This window comes from Bos indicus x Bos taurus, chromosome 8 (assembly GCF_003369695.1).
Source record: "Bos indicus x Bos taurus breed Angus x Brahman F1 hybrid chromosome 8, Bos_hybrid_MaternalHap_v2.0, whole genome shotgun sequence".
Classification (NCBI taxonomy): domain Eukaryota; kingdom Metazoa; phylum Chordata; class Mammalia; order Artiodactyla; family Bovidae; genus Bos; species Bos indicus x Bos taurus.
Window position 1 is genome coordinate 113,093,527 of NC_040083.1, and position 14,536 is coordinate 113,108,062.

Below are 14,536 nucleotides of genomic sequence, written 5' to 3' on the forward strand. Positions count from 1 at the left end.
GTGAAATTCATATGCTAATGAGTGGGAGGGTCATCCCAGCCTTTGGGGAACCACCCACTCCTCCCTCTTCTGACCTTGTGCCTTGGAGCTGTCCTGCCGCCTCTGGGTGTGTCTGTTGGCTTATAGATTGGGGATTAAGGTTTACTTGAATTTGACTTGTCATCTTGGACCCAACTGATTTTAATTGGTTTACAGTATACCCTTGTGTTTGTCATTCTTTCAAAGGTTGTGCTCTGCCCCCTTCCCTCCTGTTTCATGCTCTTTTCCTGAGCCCCATCCAGACCCACAAGGTTGCCTCTACAATCTTTTGGAGAGACAACCAGAAAATAGCTGGCCTTGGGAGGGAAATACTCTATAAATACCCGACCCCCTAATCCTACCCAGTACTGGTCACACTGGAGATCTTGGGGATGCCCAACTCCAGTCCGGGGGTCCCAGGAGGTCATTACGCCTTGACCTGCCTAGGGATCTGGTCCTCAAAAGGTTGTCACGCCTCAACCTGCTCAGGCATCCACTAGTCCCAGGGGTCCCAGGAGGTCGTCACGCCTCGACCTGCCCAGGGACCCAATTCTTGGGAGGCCATCACGCCTCGACCTGCCTAGGGATTCGATCTCTAGGAGGCTGTCACGCCTCAGCCTGCCTGGGGATCTGCACCCTGACCTGGGGATGTCTGGCTCTCAGGTTGCAACAGTACTAGGTAGGATGAGCTTACATCGTATCTATTCCTGTCCACGGTGGGCAAACTAGCAATGAGTTATAAACCCCTTAATTCTACCCAGCACTGGTCACACTAGAGACCTTGGGGACGCCCAAACTCCAGTCCGGGGGTCCCAGGAGGTCATCACGCCTTGACCTGCCTAGGGATCTGGTCCTTGAAAGGTTGTCACGCCTCAAACTGTTCGGGGATCCGCTAGTCCCAGGGGTCCCAGGAGGTCGTCATGCCTTGACCTGCCCAGGGACCCAATTCTCAGGAGGCCTTCAAGCCTCGACCTGCCTGGGAATTCGATCTCTAGGAGGCTGTCACGCCTCAGCCTACCTGGGGATCTGCACCCTGACCCGGGGACGCCTGGCTCTCAGGTTGCAACAGTTCTGGGTAGGATAAGCTTCAGAAAGACTTACCCCTAAGGAAGTCCACTCATGAAAACAAAAAAGCCTATTACTTGTGGGACTGTGCCCAGTCTCAGCAATAACTCAGGAGCCCAATGAGAACCCCATTGCCTTTCTGGAAAGGCTAAAAGAGGCACTCCAAAAGTTTACCAATCTGGACTTAGACTCTTACGAGGGACAGGTGATTTTAAAGGACAAATTCCTGTCCCAATGTGCATCAGATATCAGAATTAAGTTACAACAGCTACAACAGCAGGACCGTGCTACCTCTTTAGATGAGATAGTCCAGAGAGCCACCAATACCTTTTATAATGGAGGACAGGAGAAGGAGGCCAAGGCCCAGAAGAAGGAGAGAAAGAAAGAGACAAGGCATGCCCAGGTGCTGTCCACCCTCCAGAGAAGCCCTATGGCAAACCCTGAGTCCTTGAAGGACAAGGCACGAGACAAATGCCTGATCTGTAGACAGGCGGGGCATTGGGCCAAAGAGTGTCCAAACCGTGACAAGTCTCCTAGAAAGGCTTGCCACAAATGCCATCAATTGGGACATTGGGCGACACTCTGCCCTCAGGACCCAAGAGCCTCAAGGTCAAGCGCCAAGCCTACCCTCACGATGGTTCAAGAGGACTGAAGCCGCCCACTCTAGGAAGCCTGCCTGTCACAGATAACCATCACGGGGCTGGAGCCAAGGGTGCAACTGGATGTGGCAGGTAGGTCCGAGAATTTCTTGGTTGACACAGGGGCTACCTACTCTGTCTTGATCTCCTACTCCAGAGCCTTCTCCTCCCAAATCTGTACCATTTTGGGTGCTACAGTAAAAGTAACTACTAAAAGATTCGCCCGAGCACTTCTTTGTTGCTGGGATGGACAAATACTTTCCCACCAGTTTCTGGTGGTCCCTGAGTGTCCTATCCCCTTATTGGGAAGAGATATACTCACTAAACGGGACCACCCTTGTGATGGGAAGTCTTTCAGCCCCTAGAGCTCTACAGCTCCCGGTTACTATTGAAGAACCCATTACACCTTCAATAGAGAGGGACCAAAAACTATGGGAAGACAAAATTAACCCCCAGGTGTGGGACCAGGGGATTCCTGGGCGAGCCCACCAAGCTGAACCGGTCATCATTGTCCTCCAAGATCCCACTCGGTTTCCTAACCAGAAACAATATCCTCTCAAAAGAGGCTTGGAGGGACTACAGCCTTTAATAAATTCCTTGCTTGTGGGCTATTGGTCCCCACCAGTTCACCATGTAACACCCCAATCCTCTCAGTAAAGAAAAAAGATGGAACCTGGCTAATGGTCCAAGATCTCTGGATCATAAATCAAGCTGTCGTCCCCCTCCATCCCACAGTACCCAATCCCTATGTAATCTTGGGAGAAATCCCACCCAGTGCCAAGTGGTTTACAGTCTTAGATCTCAAAGATGCATTTTTTTGCATACCACTGGCTAAAGAATCCCAATATATTTTTGCCTTTGAGCGGGAGGCCCCAGGAGAAAAACACCAACATGACTTGGACAGTATTACCTCCAGGGTTCAGAGATAGCCCCCACCTGTTTGGACAGGCCCTTAGTCGGGATTTCCTAGATCTGGACCTGGGACCTAATGGGAAAATATTACAATACGTAGATGACCTACAAATCTGCTCTCCAGATGAGAAGAGTACCAAACACCATTCAATTCAGGTTCTAAACTTCTTGGCAGAAAGGGGATATAAAGTCTCTCGTGCTAAGGCACAGATGGTCGAGACAAAGGTCACTTGCCTGGGAGTTCAGATTACATATGGGTCCAGGAGGCTGTCCTCTGATTGGGTACAAGGAATCCTGCAGTTGCCCTCCCCCATGACTCGAAAACAATTGTGAGCTTTCCTGGGGCTAACTGGATACTGTAGAATCTGGACACCCAACTATGGTTTAATTGCCCAGCCCTTATATGAAAGCTTAAAGGGCGAGATGATTCAATCCCACTGATGTGGGGAACTCCTCAAAAGAAGGCAGAGGCTACACTAAAACAGGCCTTAACTCAGGCACCTGCCTTGAGGTTGCCAGACCCAGAAAAAGCATTCCAACTTTATGTCCATGAAAGAGAGGGAATAGCCTTGGAAGTGTTAATTCAAAGGTTGGGATCTGAGCCTCAGCCTATAGTTTACTTATCCAAGAGGCTCCATCAAACTGCCCAAGACTGGCCCCCCTGCCTTCGAAATCTTGCAGCTATTGCAATCATGATAGAAGATGCTTTAAAACTCTCCTTTGGGGGCAATCTAACTATTTTTACCAGCCACCAAGTAAAACAACTCCTAAATGGGAGAGATCATTTATGGATGTCTGATCAAAGACTGCTCAGATATCAAGTCATGCTGATGGAAAATCCAGGCTTCACTATATCTCCTTGTGAGGTTCTTAACCCAGCCACCCTCCTGCCTACCCACGAGGGCTCTCTCCCCTTTCACTCTTGTCTAGAAACCTTGGACCACTGGACAAAACCCTGAGAGGGATTGTCAGAAGATCCCCTGACCAATCCTGAGGAAATCTGGTACACTGTTGGAGGCAGCTTTGTCTTGGATGGAAAAAGAAGAGCCAGGGATGCAGTAGTCTTCAATTTTGAGACCACAGAGGCTAAGCCTCTGCCACCAGGTCAACAAGCTACAACATGCAGTGCCAATTCAACAAAGACATAAAACTACAGCCGACCAGGGAAATATCACACACCCTTAGATGGACACCGCTATAAGGACTCTGAGGCTTGAGACTAGCAAGAGGGGGAGGCCCAATATCCCTCGCCGTCATGGTTCAGCAGGAAGTAGCCAGAAAGACCTCTACACCCCTATTCCCAAAGAATTGGGCCTCCTATCTCTTGAGGGGGGAATGTTAGGTAGGTAGAATAGGGAAAAGGAGTCCAAAATGGCAGTGGCTAAAAGACAAGGAAGGGAAAAGCCCACGAAAATAGAACAAAGGAAGGTCAAAGGAAGGTCTGAGGACCAGAGTGAAGACTTCAGGTAGAACAAACAGCACTCCTGGCTAAGCCCAATTTGCATAGGGCAGGCCCAGGTGGAGGAAAAAACATAAAAAGAGGAGCCACAGTGCTTTCTCGCTCTCTTTCTCTCCTGCATGCATGCACTCTTTCTCTCTCTCTCCCTCCCCCGCATGCTTCTCCACTCTCTTCTCTTCCGAGTCTTTGGGTTGGCATGCCCTCACACTTCGAGGATGGATTCTCCTGCTATCTTCTAAATAAAATAGATCTGTAACACTGATTTGCCTAAGAGCTGTAACAGTTTGTCCAAGACCTGAGAGCTGTGATGTGCCGAGGGCTTTAATGTCTGTCACTCCAAATCTTTGTTGTGACGAGACAAAGAACTGAGGAACATACACTCGCGTGACATTTACCACCGGGCCATCAGGGACGTTTCCTGTTCCCTTTTATTAGAGAATGATATTTAAAACATACATGTAGGAACTAAATATGCTCAGCTGACAATACATGGATATATATATACATGTATTCCAGTTTACCTTTGAACATATTCAGTTAAAGGTAATTTGTAATGATGTCTCCAACCGGATCCACCATGACATGGATATTGTAACCTTTCCTTTTGTTTATCTGTAACTTCCCATTCCAATGGTAAGATAACCTGGCTTCCACCACATATCATGTATGGAATTCAATGCTTGTCCCATGTGGTTACTAAAAAAAACTGTCAGACTGTCTTCCAAAGGGGGCTCTGCGTGCATGCCACCAGTATCTTGAGTATGTTTTGTATGATAGTTTACTATCAGTATACCCTCAGTGGCCGGGTGTCTATTTCAGTCATTACCAATTATGAATGGGATTGTTTGCTCTAGCGTTCTTGGACAATTCGAGTACAGATTCTTTGTCAGATATGCATTTTTAAGGAAAACGATTTTATTTATTGTTGGCTGAGTTGCGTCTTCGTGTGTGGGCTTTTCTCTAGTTGTGGTGAGCGTGGGCCATAACTAGTGGTGTGCGGGCTTCTCACTGCAGTGGCTCCTCTTGTGGGGCACAGGCTCACAGGCTTCAGTGGTTGCAGTATGTGAGCTCGGCATTGTGGCTTCCAGGATCTAGAGCACAGGCTCGGCAGTTGTGGCACACAGGCTCCATAGCATGTGGGATCTTCCCATAGCAGGGATCCCACCTGCATCTCCAGCACTGGCAGGTGGATTCTTTACTACGGAGCCACCAGGGCATATTTTAGATTGTAGTTTTCCACACATGTATCTAGTGAAAGAGGCCAGGATCAAGAGGCCTGGCAGCTGGGAATCCTCAGCCACAGTTCTGGCTGTGCTGTCAAAAGCTGTGGGGCTTTTGGTGAGCACCTCAACTTTCCTGGGACTGTTTCCTCCCCTCAGAAATGCCCTGCTGTTGGACTGTAGCCCACCAAGCTCCTCTGTTCCTGGGATTTCTGAGGTCAGAATACTGGAGATGGTGCCATTTTCTTCTCTGCTGCTGCTAAGTCGCTTCAGTCATGTCTAAGTCTGTGCAACCCCATAGATGGCAGCCTACCAGGCTCCTCTGTCCCTGGGATTCTCCAGGCAAGAACACTGGAGTGGGTTGCCATGTCCTTCTCCAATGCATGAAAGTGAAAAGTGAAAGTGAAGTCACTCAGTGAAGTCGTGTCTGACTCTTATCGACCCCAGGGTTGCAGCCTTTCAGGCTCCTCTGTCCATGGGATTCTCCAGGCAATAGTACTGGAGTGGGCTGCCATTGCCTTCTCCGATTTCCTTCTCTACAAGATAGTGTTTTGAAGATATTTTCTCCTGGATATTGCTTTTGATGAAGGAAGGGGGATCCCTTCCAGGGCTTGAGAGTGGGTTCTTGTCTGACACTTCAAAATGAGTTGTCTGAGGAGAGGAGTGCCATCCAAGTGAGAGGCTTTATTGGGAAGGGATGCCGGGGCAGAGGGCAGGAGGGTGAGGGAAACGGAGAGAACTGCTCTGCCATGTGGCTCACAGTCTCAGATTTTATAGTCATTGGGTTAGTTTCTGGTTTGTCTCTTGCCAGTCATTCTGAATTGGGATCCTTCCTGGGGGCACACGCATCATTCAGCTGAGATGGATTCCAGTGAGGAGGATCCTGGGAGGTTGGTAGGACCTCTGAACTGGAGTCTCCCATCTCCTTTTGACCTCTCCAGAATTCTGGTTGGTGGTAGCTTGTTAGTTCCTTGTTCCTTACCAGGACCTCCTGTTGTAAGATGAGTCCAGCAAGTGTTTTCTTTTCTCGGTTGCCTGGCAAGGGTGGGTGGTCAGTGGTTCATTTAACAGTTTGTTTTCGGTTCTCTCGAGTAAGGTCCTCCACAGAGTAAATGTATAAAATTATAAAAGTCAATGTTTTAAATAATTTATATTTATAATTCAGTAAGTTGGCTTTTTTGTCGTGTTAGAACTGATCACCAGACCAAAGGTCATGTAGATCTTTTGTTGTTTTCTAAAATTTTTATAGTTTTTTAAATGGAATTGCCTTGTTGCAGTTTGTGTTTATGTTCATTTCATATGTTTTATTTTTAACAGTTATTTATATTTAGTTGGTTGATCATTGCTTTACAATATTGGTTTGATTTGTCATACATCAATATGAATTAACCATAGGTGTACCTTTGTCCCTTTGCTCTTGAATCTTCCTCCCACGTCCCACCCATTCCCACCTCTCTAGGTTATTACTGAGCCCCAGTTTGAGTTCCCTGAGTCATACAGCAAATTCCCACTGGTTGTCTATTTACAAATGTTGGTGTACATGCATCCATGCTGCTCTCTCCATTCATCTCACCCTCTCCCTCTTGTTCCCCACCCTTGTCTGTAAGTCTGTTCTCTATGTCTGCATCTCCATTGCAGCTATGTGAACAGACTAGTCAGACCCATCCTCAATTCCATGTTTTTCTCTTTTGACTGACTTTCCGGTTTAATACGCTCTAGGTTCATCCCCTTCATTAGAAGTGAGTCAAATGGGTTCCTTTTTATGGCTGCATTCCATACAGGCTCTCATTGTTCCCTAGCCATGTTTTGAGGAGAGTCATGGAGCTATCCTGCTCCATTTCAGTTTGGGCTTCCAGTCTGAGTGCTCACAGCAGAGCTGTTTCTGGGTGAGCCCTCTGAGGTCTGTGAGTGCGGGGCTGCCTGCTCTTCTCTGGCGGCCTGCAGGGGGCGCCAAGACCCACTCTGACCCGCGGGCGCAGGACGCTTTGCCTTCAGACTGGGCTCGGTGACCAACTGGCGGGAGCTGTGTCTCCTCAGGACCGCCAGGGCTCGGGCTTCTGGATAACGGGGCTGCATCCAGGCTGAGAGGAGCAGGGTTGCCTCAGTGCCCACCAGCAGGTAGGCGCTGCAAGAGGGAAAAATGAGGACGAAGTAGACGTTTCCTGTGTCCAGCTGAGGGCTGACTGGAGGTCCATCTCAGAGGACTCAGGGGGGAAAGAGCTCCATATGCAAAATGCTGGGTTTTTAGTTAGATTTCTGTTAGATGATCTAGAGGATGACCAGTGATGTTCTTTAGTGTAGGTGGCCAGTTTTCCTGTCACTGTTTCTTCAGAAGACTGTCCTTTCCTCTTTGCTCGTTCCTGGTTTGATTTTCATGAACTGACCACGTACATGTGGGTTCATTTCTGGGCTCTCTATTCTTTCCTGGAGTCCATGTGTTTGTGTTCCTGCCAGTTCCTCACTGTGGTGGTTACTACAGGTCCGTGATGTAGTTTGAAGTGGGAGAGGAAGATGCCTCCAGCTGTGTTCTTCTTTCTCAGAGTCTTTTTGGCCGTTTAAGGTCTGTTCAATATTAGCAGTCTAATATTAGGAATATTTATATTTCTGTGAAACATGCCATTGAATATTATTTTGTGATTGCAGTCAGTGTATTTGTTGATGACTTTGGTTGGAATGGACATTTTAATTCCTCATTGTTCCCGTGCATGAGCGTGGAATAGTTTTCTGTTTGTTTGTGTTTTACTTTGGTTTCTTTATCAGCGCTTTCTAGTTTTCTGACTACTGGTCTTTTATGACCTTGATTAAGTTTGTTGCTAGATGTTTTATTCTTTTGGATGCAATTATAAGTGGGATTTTCTTAATTTTTGTTTCTGATTGTTTTTAGTGTATAGAAATGCAAGTGATTTTTATATATTGATTGGGATTGTAAATGATAGTATTTTATATGATTGTAAATTGATCCAAAATGATTCAGCTTTACTGAATGTAGTCTAACAACTTTTTGTGAAGTTATGTGAAACATTTTATTTGTTAAATCTGTTTCTCCTGCAATAGGTCATCCAGAGGACCCAAGACATGGTGGTTACTAGTAGACTTCCCACAGTAGTTCTTCATTCCATGTGGACTCCTTCAAGGGCAGTGAGCATCACAGCTTCCCTTGAACTTCGTCTGGGTAAGTCTTGGCCTGTATAAGAAAGTTTCATGCCTGTCTACTCTGAATTTCTTTTGTGGTATTGACATGGTTGTTTTGAAACATAATTTACTTTCCAGTAATTTCAAATGTATGGAAAACTCCTAGCTATGGGAAAAAGTACTCACATTTGCCACATCATCTAAAATAGTTTATGTATTTTATCCAAAAGGGGTACCTTCTCCTGCAGAACCAGCACATAACCTCCAACATCAGGAAATCATATGGTTTCTACATTATAATATAATCCACAGCCCCACTTCCACTTTTAGCAGTTGTTCAAGTGTATGAATATATCTTTTTTTCCATCCTCATCCTTTTTTCTTTGTTTAGAGTGTTACTGAGATTTTCAGTTATTTGAACAAACTTGATGGATTTAAAGCAGACATGGTGAATATGGGATCTGGGTGGCCTTTTCTATATGGATTTTTTTCCCCCACTAAAGATGGTTTTCATGTTTATTCATGTTGTAACATGTATGAATCCTGCATTCTTTTTTCCCACATAGTAATTAAAAATAAATAATATGCCATTTACCATTTAGATATTTGTAAGCATACAATATTGTAGTAAACAACCTTTACTTGTTTTGCAAACCAGTTTAATAATGTGTACCTCGTGTGTGATTTGGAGAAACTCAGGAAACTGAGTCAGTGACTGAAGTGGCCCAAGATATCACCTTAGATACCATCTTCATCTAAACACAAAACAGGGGCTTCCTGGTGGTCCAGTGGCTAAGACTGGACACTCCCAAAGAAGGAGGCCCGGTTCATTCCCTGATCCGAGAACTAGATCTCCCATGCCACAACGAAGAGTTTGCATGCTGTAGCTAAATATCTGGCCTTGCCTCAACGAAGGTCCATCTGGAGCAGCCAAATAAAAAAACAAATAAACATTAAAAAATAAAACCAAAGAAAAGGAAGGGTATGGTTGTTGTAGAGATTTATGTCTTAGCTTTCCCTATTGATAAAAAAAAAGTTTCACAAGATTGTCTGTCATCCTTCTATCTGGTATATACAGAGGATTCCTTTGAAATGAGATTTCTCTGGTACATGTGACTCACAGAAAAGCCGTCTTGAACTTGGGTTTCAGAGATGATCATGTGTCCTCTTAAAAAAAAAAAAGTTAATTAGGTCCAACTAATTCTCCTGCTGAAGTGGTATATTTTGGGGTAGCATTTGCTCCCCTTCACTTTGGATGTATCCCAATTTGTTTACACAGTCATCTACTGAAGACATCCTGATATTTGAAAGTTTTTATTACAAGTAGAGCTGTTGTGTATAATTGTGATACTTTTTGTCTGGACACTTTTTCAAAGCTGTTTACTAAGTGCTAGACGTGTAGTATTCAGGTCACAGGTGAGCCTTGTTTAACTGTGGAAAAATCCAGCTATGTTTCTCTGTGGCATGTGGGATCTTCCTGGGTAAGAGATCGAACTAGAGTGTCTTGCATCATCAGGCAGATTCTTTACCACTGAGCCACCAGAGAAGCCCTGCCTCCCCTTTTTTGAGTTTACTGGATCTAATAGGTGTGCAGTGTTACTTCAGTGTTGTTTTAGTTTGTAATTTCCTAATGATATGTGAATTTGAGTATTTTTGATATGCTTATCTACTATCTTTATATTTTCATAGGCCCGGTGTTTAGATTTATACATTTTTAATGAGATTGTTTGTTTTAGATTTTTTGGTATAGTTGGAGTACAATCCTTTCTTTATCAGATATGTATTTTGTAAATATATTTTTTCTGTGGCTAGTGTTTAAGTTTTGTGAATAAGGTTTTTCACAGTTTAAATTTCTAATTTTTTAAAGTTCATGTTATATATATTTTATATCCTTTTTGGATAGACTTTAGTTTTTTTTTTGTTAAATTTGATAAACAAAACTGAGGTACTGTAGACACAGTTTTAATCAAAGCTGAGGTATCATAGATACAGTTTTGCCTTTTGTCTATTGATAAGTTTGAATGAGGTTGGTGTAAACTGTAAAATTATGTCTACATTCATTTGATTGGATATGGCTTCCAGTTATCTGTATAATTGGTTTTTGCGATATCATGGGAAGTCAGTTTCCCCAAGGGAAACTGGGGTCCATGAAACATGAACTCTGTTTGATCCCTGGGAATCACTTTCAGCTTTTTCTGGCTTTGGATTTGACTTGTTTGGATATCTCATACTAGTGGAATCACAGAATGTTTGTCCTTTTTTGGTCTGGTTTATTTCACTTACTATAATGACCGTAAAGTTCGTCCACATTGTAGTGTTGTCAGAATTACCAACTTTGAAGGGCCGAATCATATTCCATTGTGTGTCTACCACAGTTTATGGAGTTGGCTGCCATGGACACTTAGATTGCTTCTGTTTGTTGGCCAGTGTGAATCATGCTGTTGTGACTATGACTGCAGAAGCATGCATTTTTTCAGCCCCTTTTCCCATACCTTTTGGGTACATAGCATGAATTAGAATCGAACTATGAATTTATTCCATGTGTTAGTTTTGGAGTAATTTCTGTAATGTGTTGCACAGTGGCAGCACCATTTAATTTCTTTTGTATGGTAGAATACTGTTCAAGCTTTTGAATATACCCTGTGTTGCATATTCAATCACCCACCTATGGACACTTGAATGGGTTCTACCTTTGAGCTATTGTGAATAATGTCACTATGAATATTTGTATACCAGTTTTTGATTGAATTATTAACAAATACATAGTACTATATATGAAAGAAACCACAAGGACCTACTGTACAGTTTAGGAAACTGTATTGAATATCTTATGATAATGTATAATGGAACAGAGTCTCAAAAGACATATATGAAAAAGACATAATAGCCATGATAATTATTGTGCCAACACTGAGTTACCATAGCACTACTCAACGTGTCTTTATACGTGCCACTAAAATATTCACATCTGTAAGTATATTATAAAAAATTATATAAAAAATCAAGAATTGAAACAGAGAATAAATAAACTTCCTGTCATTGCTCATCATCATTTATGCACTGTTACTACCTGTACCACTCATTGTATAAGTGCTGGACTAGAAATTGATATTCGTGTAAACCAAGAGATTGCGAAGGTATAAGGAAGTATAACTTATTGAATTCCTTAACGAAGGATTATAGAACTCTATGTACATGAAGTGAATGAAAGTCAGTTTAATTGAGCCACATTCTTACTAGAGTGATGAGCTTCCACCCCACCCAATGTTAGTTCACAATTAAATCCTGCAGTCATCTGGCCTCAATGTCTGCTTCCTGCCATCCAGAAAGAAAAGATGAGGAAGTCCTGAGAAAACCGATGCTATTTTTCTTTTTTGGATTTGTATTTTATCGCAGGGCTTGGCAAAAAAGAGGGCCTAACCTGTTTTTAGAGTTCCATCCAAAGGGTTGCTCTGGCATGTTACATATGTTGACAAACTGCTGATTATTTTCAAGAAAGGACAATGATCTGCACTTTAGTATCTGTTGCTTGAGCTGGAATAGCAGGCATTCCTTGAAGTGCAGTCCTTCATGCTGAAGTAGGCACACCTGAAGCAATAGCATAAAAGGAACACATTTATCATGTAGATATCACATCCCATGCATTTGTAATAATTTTTCAGTTATACCCCTCATCATTGGAGGAACTGACTTGTCCCAGTGATAACTAGAGTACCCAGTATAACAGCTCCTTGACTTTTGAGTACTTCTTATGAGTACACTTACGAATACTTCTTCCAATGTTCTTTCTCCTACTTTGGTCATGAACAGTAGAAGCTGATGGCAGTGGTTCTTGAAATGTATATTGATTCCAGGTGGCACAGTCGGTAAATAACCTGCCTACCAGTGCAGGAGATGGAAGTGATGTGGTTTTGATCCCTGGGTCAGGAAGGTAACAATTCATACACTTGTTTTATGTGAACAAGTTTGATACTCATGAGTTTTTTTCTTCTGTATACAGAAAAACAAATGCTGTTCAAGGACACTGAAAGAACCCTGATGTTGAAAATCAGATCTGTATTGTGAGCAATGCTTAGAAATCCGTGAGTTGAAGCATAGTATTATGCCTATCATCCTTGTATTTCCCTCAGTGAAATATTTTGAGAAAAGCTCTTCATTCATGTTGTAGGTTCATGAAGAAGCTAAATAGCATTAATCCTTTACATTGACAACTGTGAATGTAAATCTCCTGTGAATCCTATGTGACAACCACACATACCAACATGATTTATTAGTATTAATATTTTTAGTCCTATTGTATGTCAACTAAAAAAATCTGTATGTAATTGTACATGAAGTCAAAACATTAAATCAGTGCAAATACAAAATATTCCATCCTTTGAGAAAGGGAGCAAAAAATCTATGTGCTTTGCCTATTGCATTTTTATGTATTAGATCCTTAAGTATTTTATTCACCACACCCAACTGAATGATTCACAAATCTTCAGAGAAGAAAGGATCACTTCTCTTTAACAATGAGTAGTTTGACTCCTCTCAAAGCAAAGTCCTAAGTGAGTCTAATTTTGTGTGAGACCATGAAAACTCAGTGTTTTTATTATGCTTGTGCTTATGATGGGAGGTCTGAGAAGGCACTTCTGAAGGTTTCTTCATACCAGTCGTTCTCATATTTATCGAGTCTTTAAAGGTTGACTTACTGAGGTGTTACTTCTACACTTGTACTGGGCTGAGTAGCAACATGCCCTTTCTCCCTAAGTGCAGTACAAGTCTTTCACACCTGTTTGTCTTCTGTCCTCTGGAGCATGTATCGCTTGGACTCACCACAGCCTAGTAGATGGAAATCGTCAGGATATTCTGGAAACCCTTTTTATTGCAGTCTGTTCAGGAGGTTACGACTGCTGCAGATACACATATCGGCCTTTGTTCTATCACTAGTATTGCAAGTAAAAAAAAATTAATTAGAACTCCTATAGTAATTTTACTGTTAGCAATAAGTATAGCATAAAGTGAACACAGAAGAGGTTAGAGTAGACCAAATATGAAAGTTAGGTTAAAAGAAAACATACAGTGTTGAATGATTACAGTAGGAATATAGTTATGAAGTTCCTTTATTATTATTCTACCCTTTCAGTTTCCTTTGCAGGGGTGTTAATGTACAGATTCCAGTACCATGGCCGGAGTGAATAATAGTATCATTATTCGTGAGCACAACTCTACTAAGTCTTAACGCTCATGTCGCTCAAGGTTTTTTAATACCTATTATGTTAGTAGTGTTTGTAGTTTGTGAAGTCACATAAGTTGTACTCATTTAAGCAATAGTATCAAACAGCTATGCATCAATTATAGAGGTGAATAGATATAGAATGTGAATCCGTTTCACTGTGACAAGTTATTGTTGAAGGTATTGTATTCATGCCAGTAACAAAGCTGTGCAGAAATAATAGTGTTTATTAAGAAAACAAGATTTACTAATTTGTTTTGCTATTCTATTTCTTTTAAACCAAATTAATGACAACAGGCTTAACTTTTCATTAACTTGTATGACTATCAGCAGTTTGGCCAAGTTGAAGATGACTCGTTCGTAGTCTTCCTCATCAGCTCATTCCATCTACTAGCTTTCAAATCATTTAGTACAGAGCTCAAACACTGTCTAGGTGTTAATCCAGTGTTTTGTTTGATTCTCATGCAGGATCATTTTAAAAGTAAAAGTATGCCTGTATGAGTTAGAGCTCTGACCCCAACACTCCATGTAGAAGCTTCCACTGAGAAATATATAGTTTTGGCACCAACGCTACTGAAATTTGTGAATGTGGTATACTGTGCATCACAATAAGTGTAAACAGCTTCACATGCTACTTATTTGAAACCACCGCTACTCATGACATTCTCATTCATTTGAGTACTAAATATAGCCAACTTAGGCTGTGTTTGCCAAATAGACTTTGAAGTATTCTTCACATAGTCCTTCATCGGTCGATGGCATTTTTCAGATCAAAGAAACCCTTGCTACATGAATATTGTGAACACGTACACTCGTGTTTTGTTTGAGATTTTAAAGTCATCAGTTTCCTTTGAGGAATGGTTCTGTATATGCC

General features: G+C 42.5%; 1 long non-coding RNA gene across 1 annotated transcript; it reads left to right on the forward strand.

Moving 5' to 3' along the window:
- The first annotated feature begins 8,338 nt into the window (after positions 1-8,338).
- On the forward strand, positions 8,339-12,818 carry LOC113897771. Its single transcript, XR_003512429.1, has 2 exons — positions 8,339-8,484; positions 12,445-12,818. It is a non-coding gene; the product is annotated as an uncharacterized LOC113897771 (long non-coding RNA).
- Positions 12,819-14,536: the final 1,718 nt, after the last annotated feature.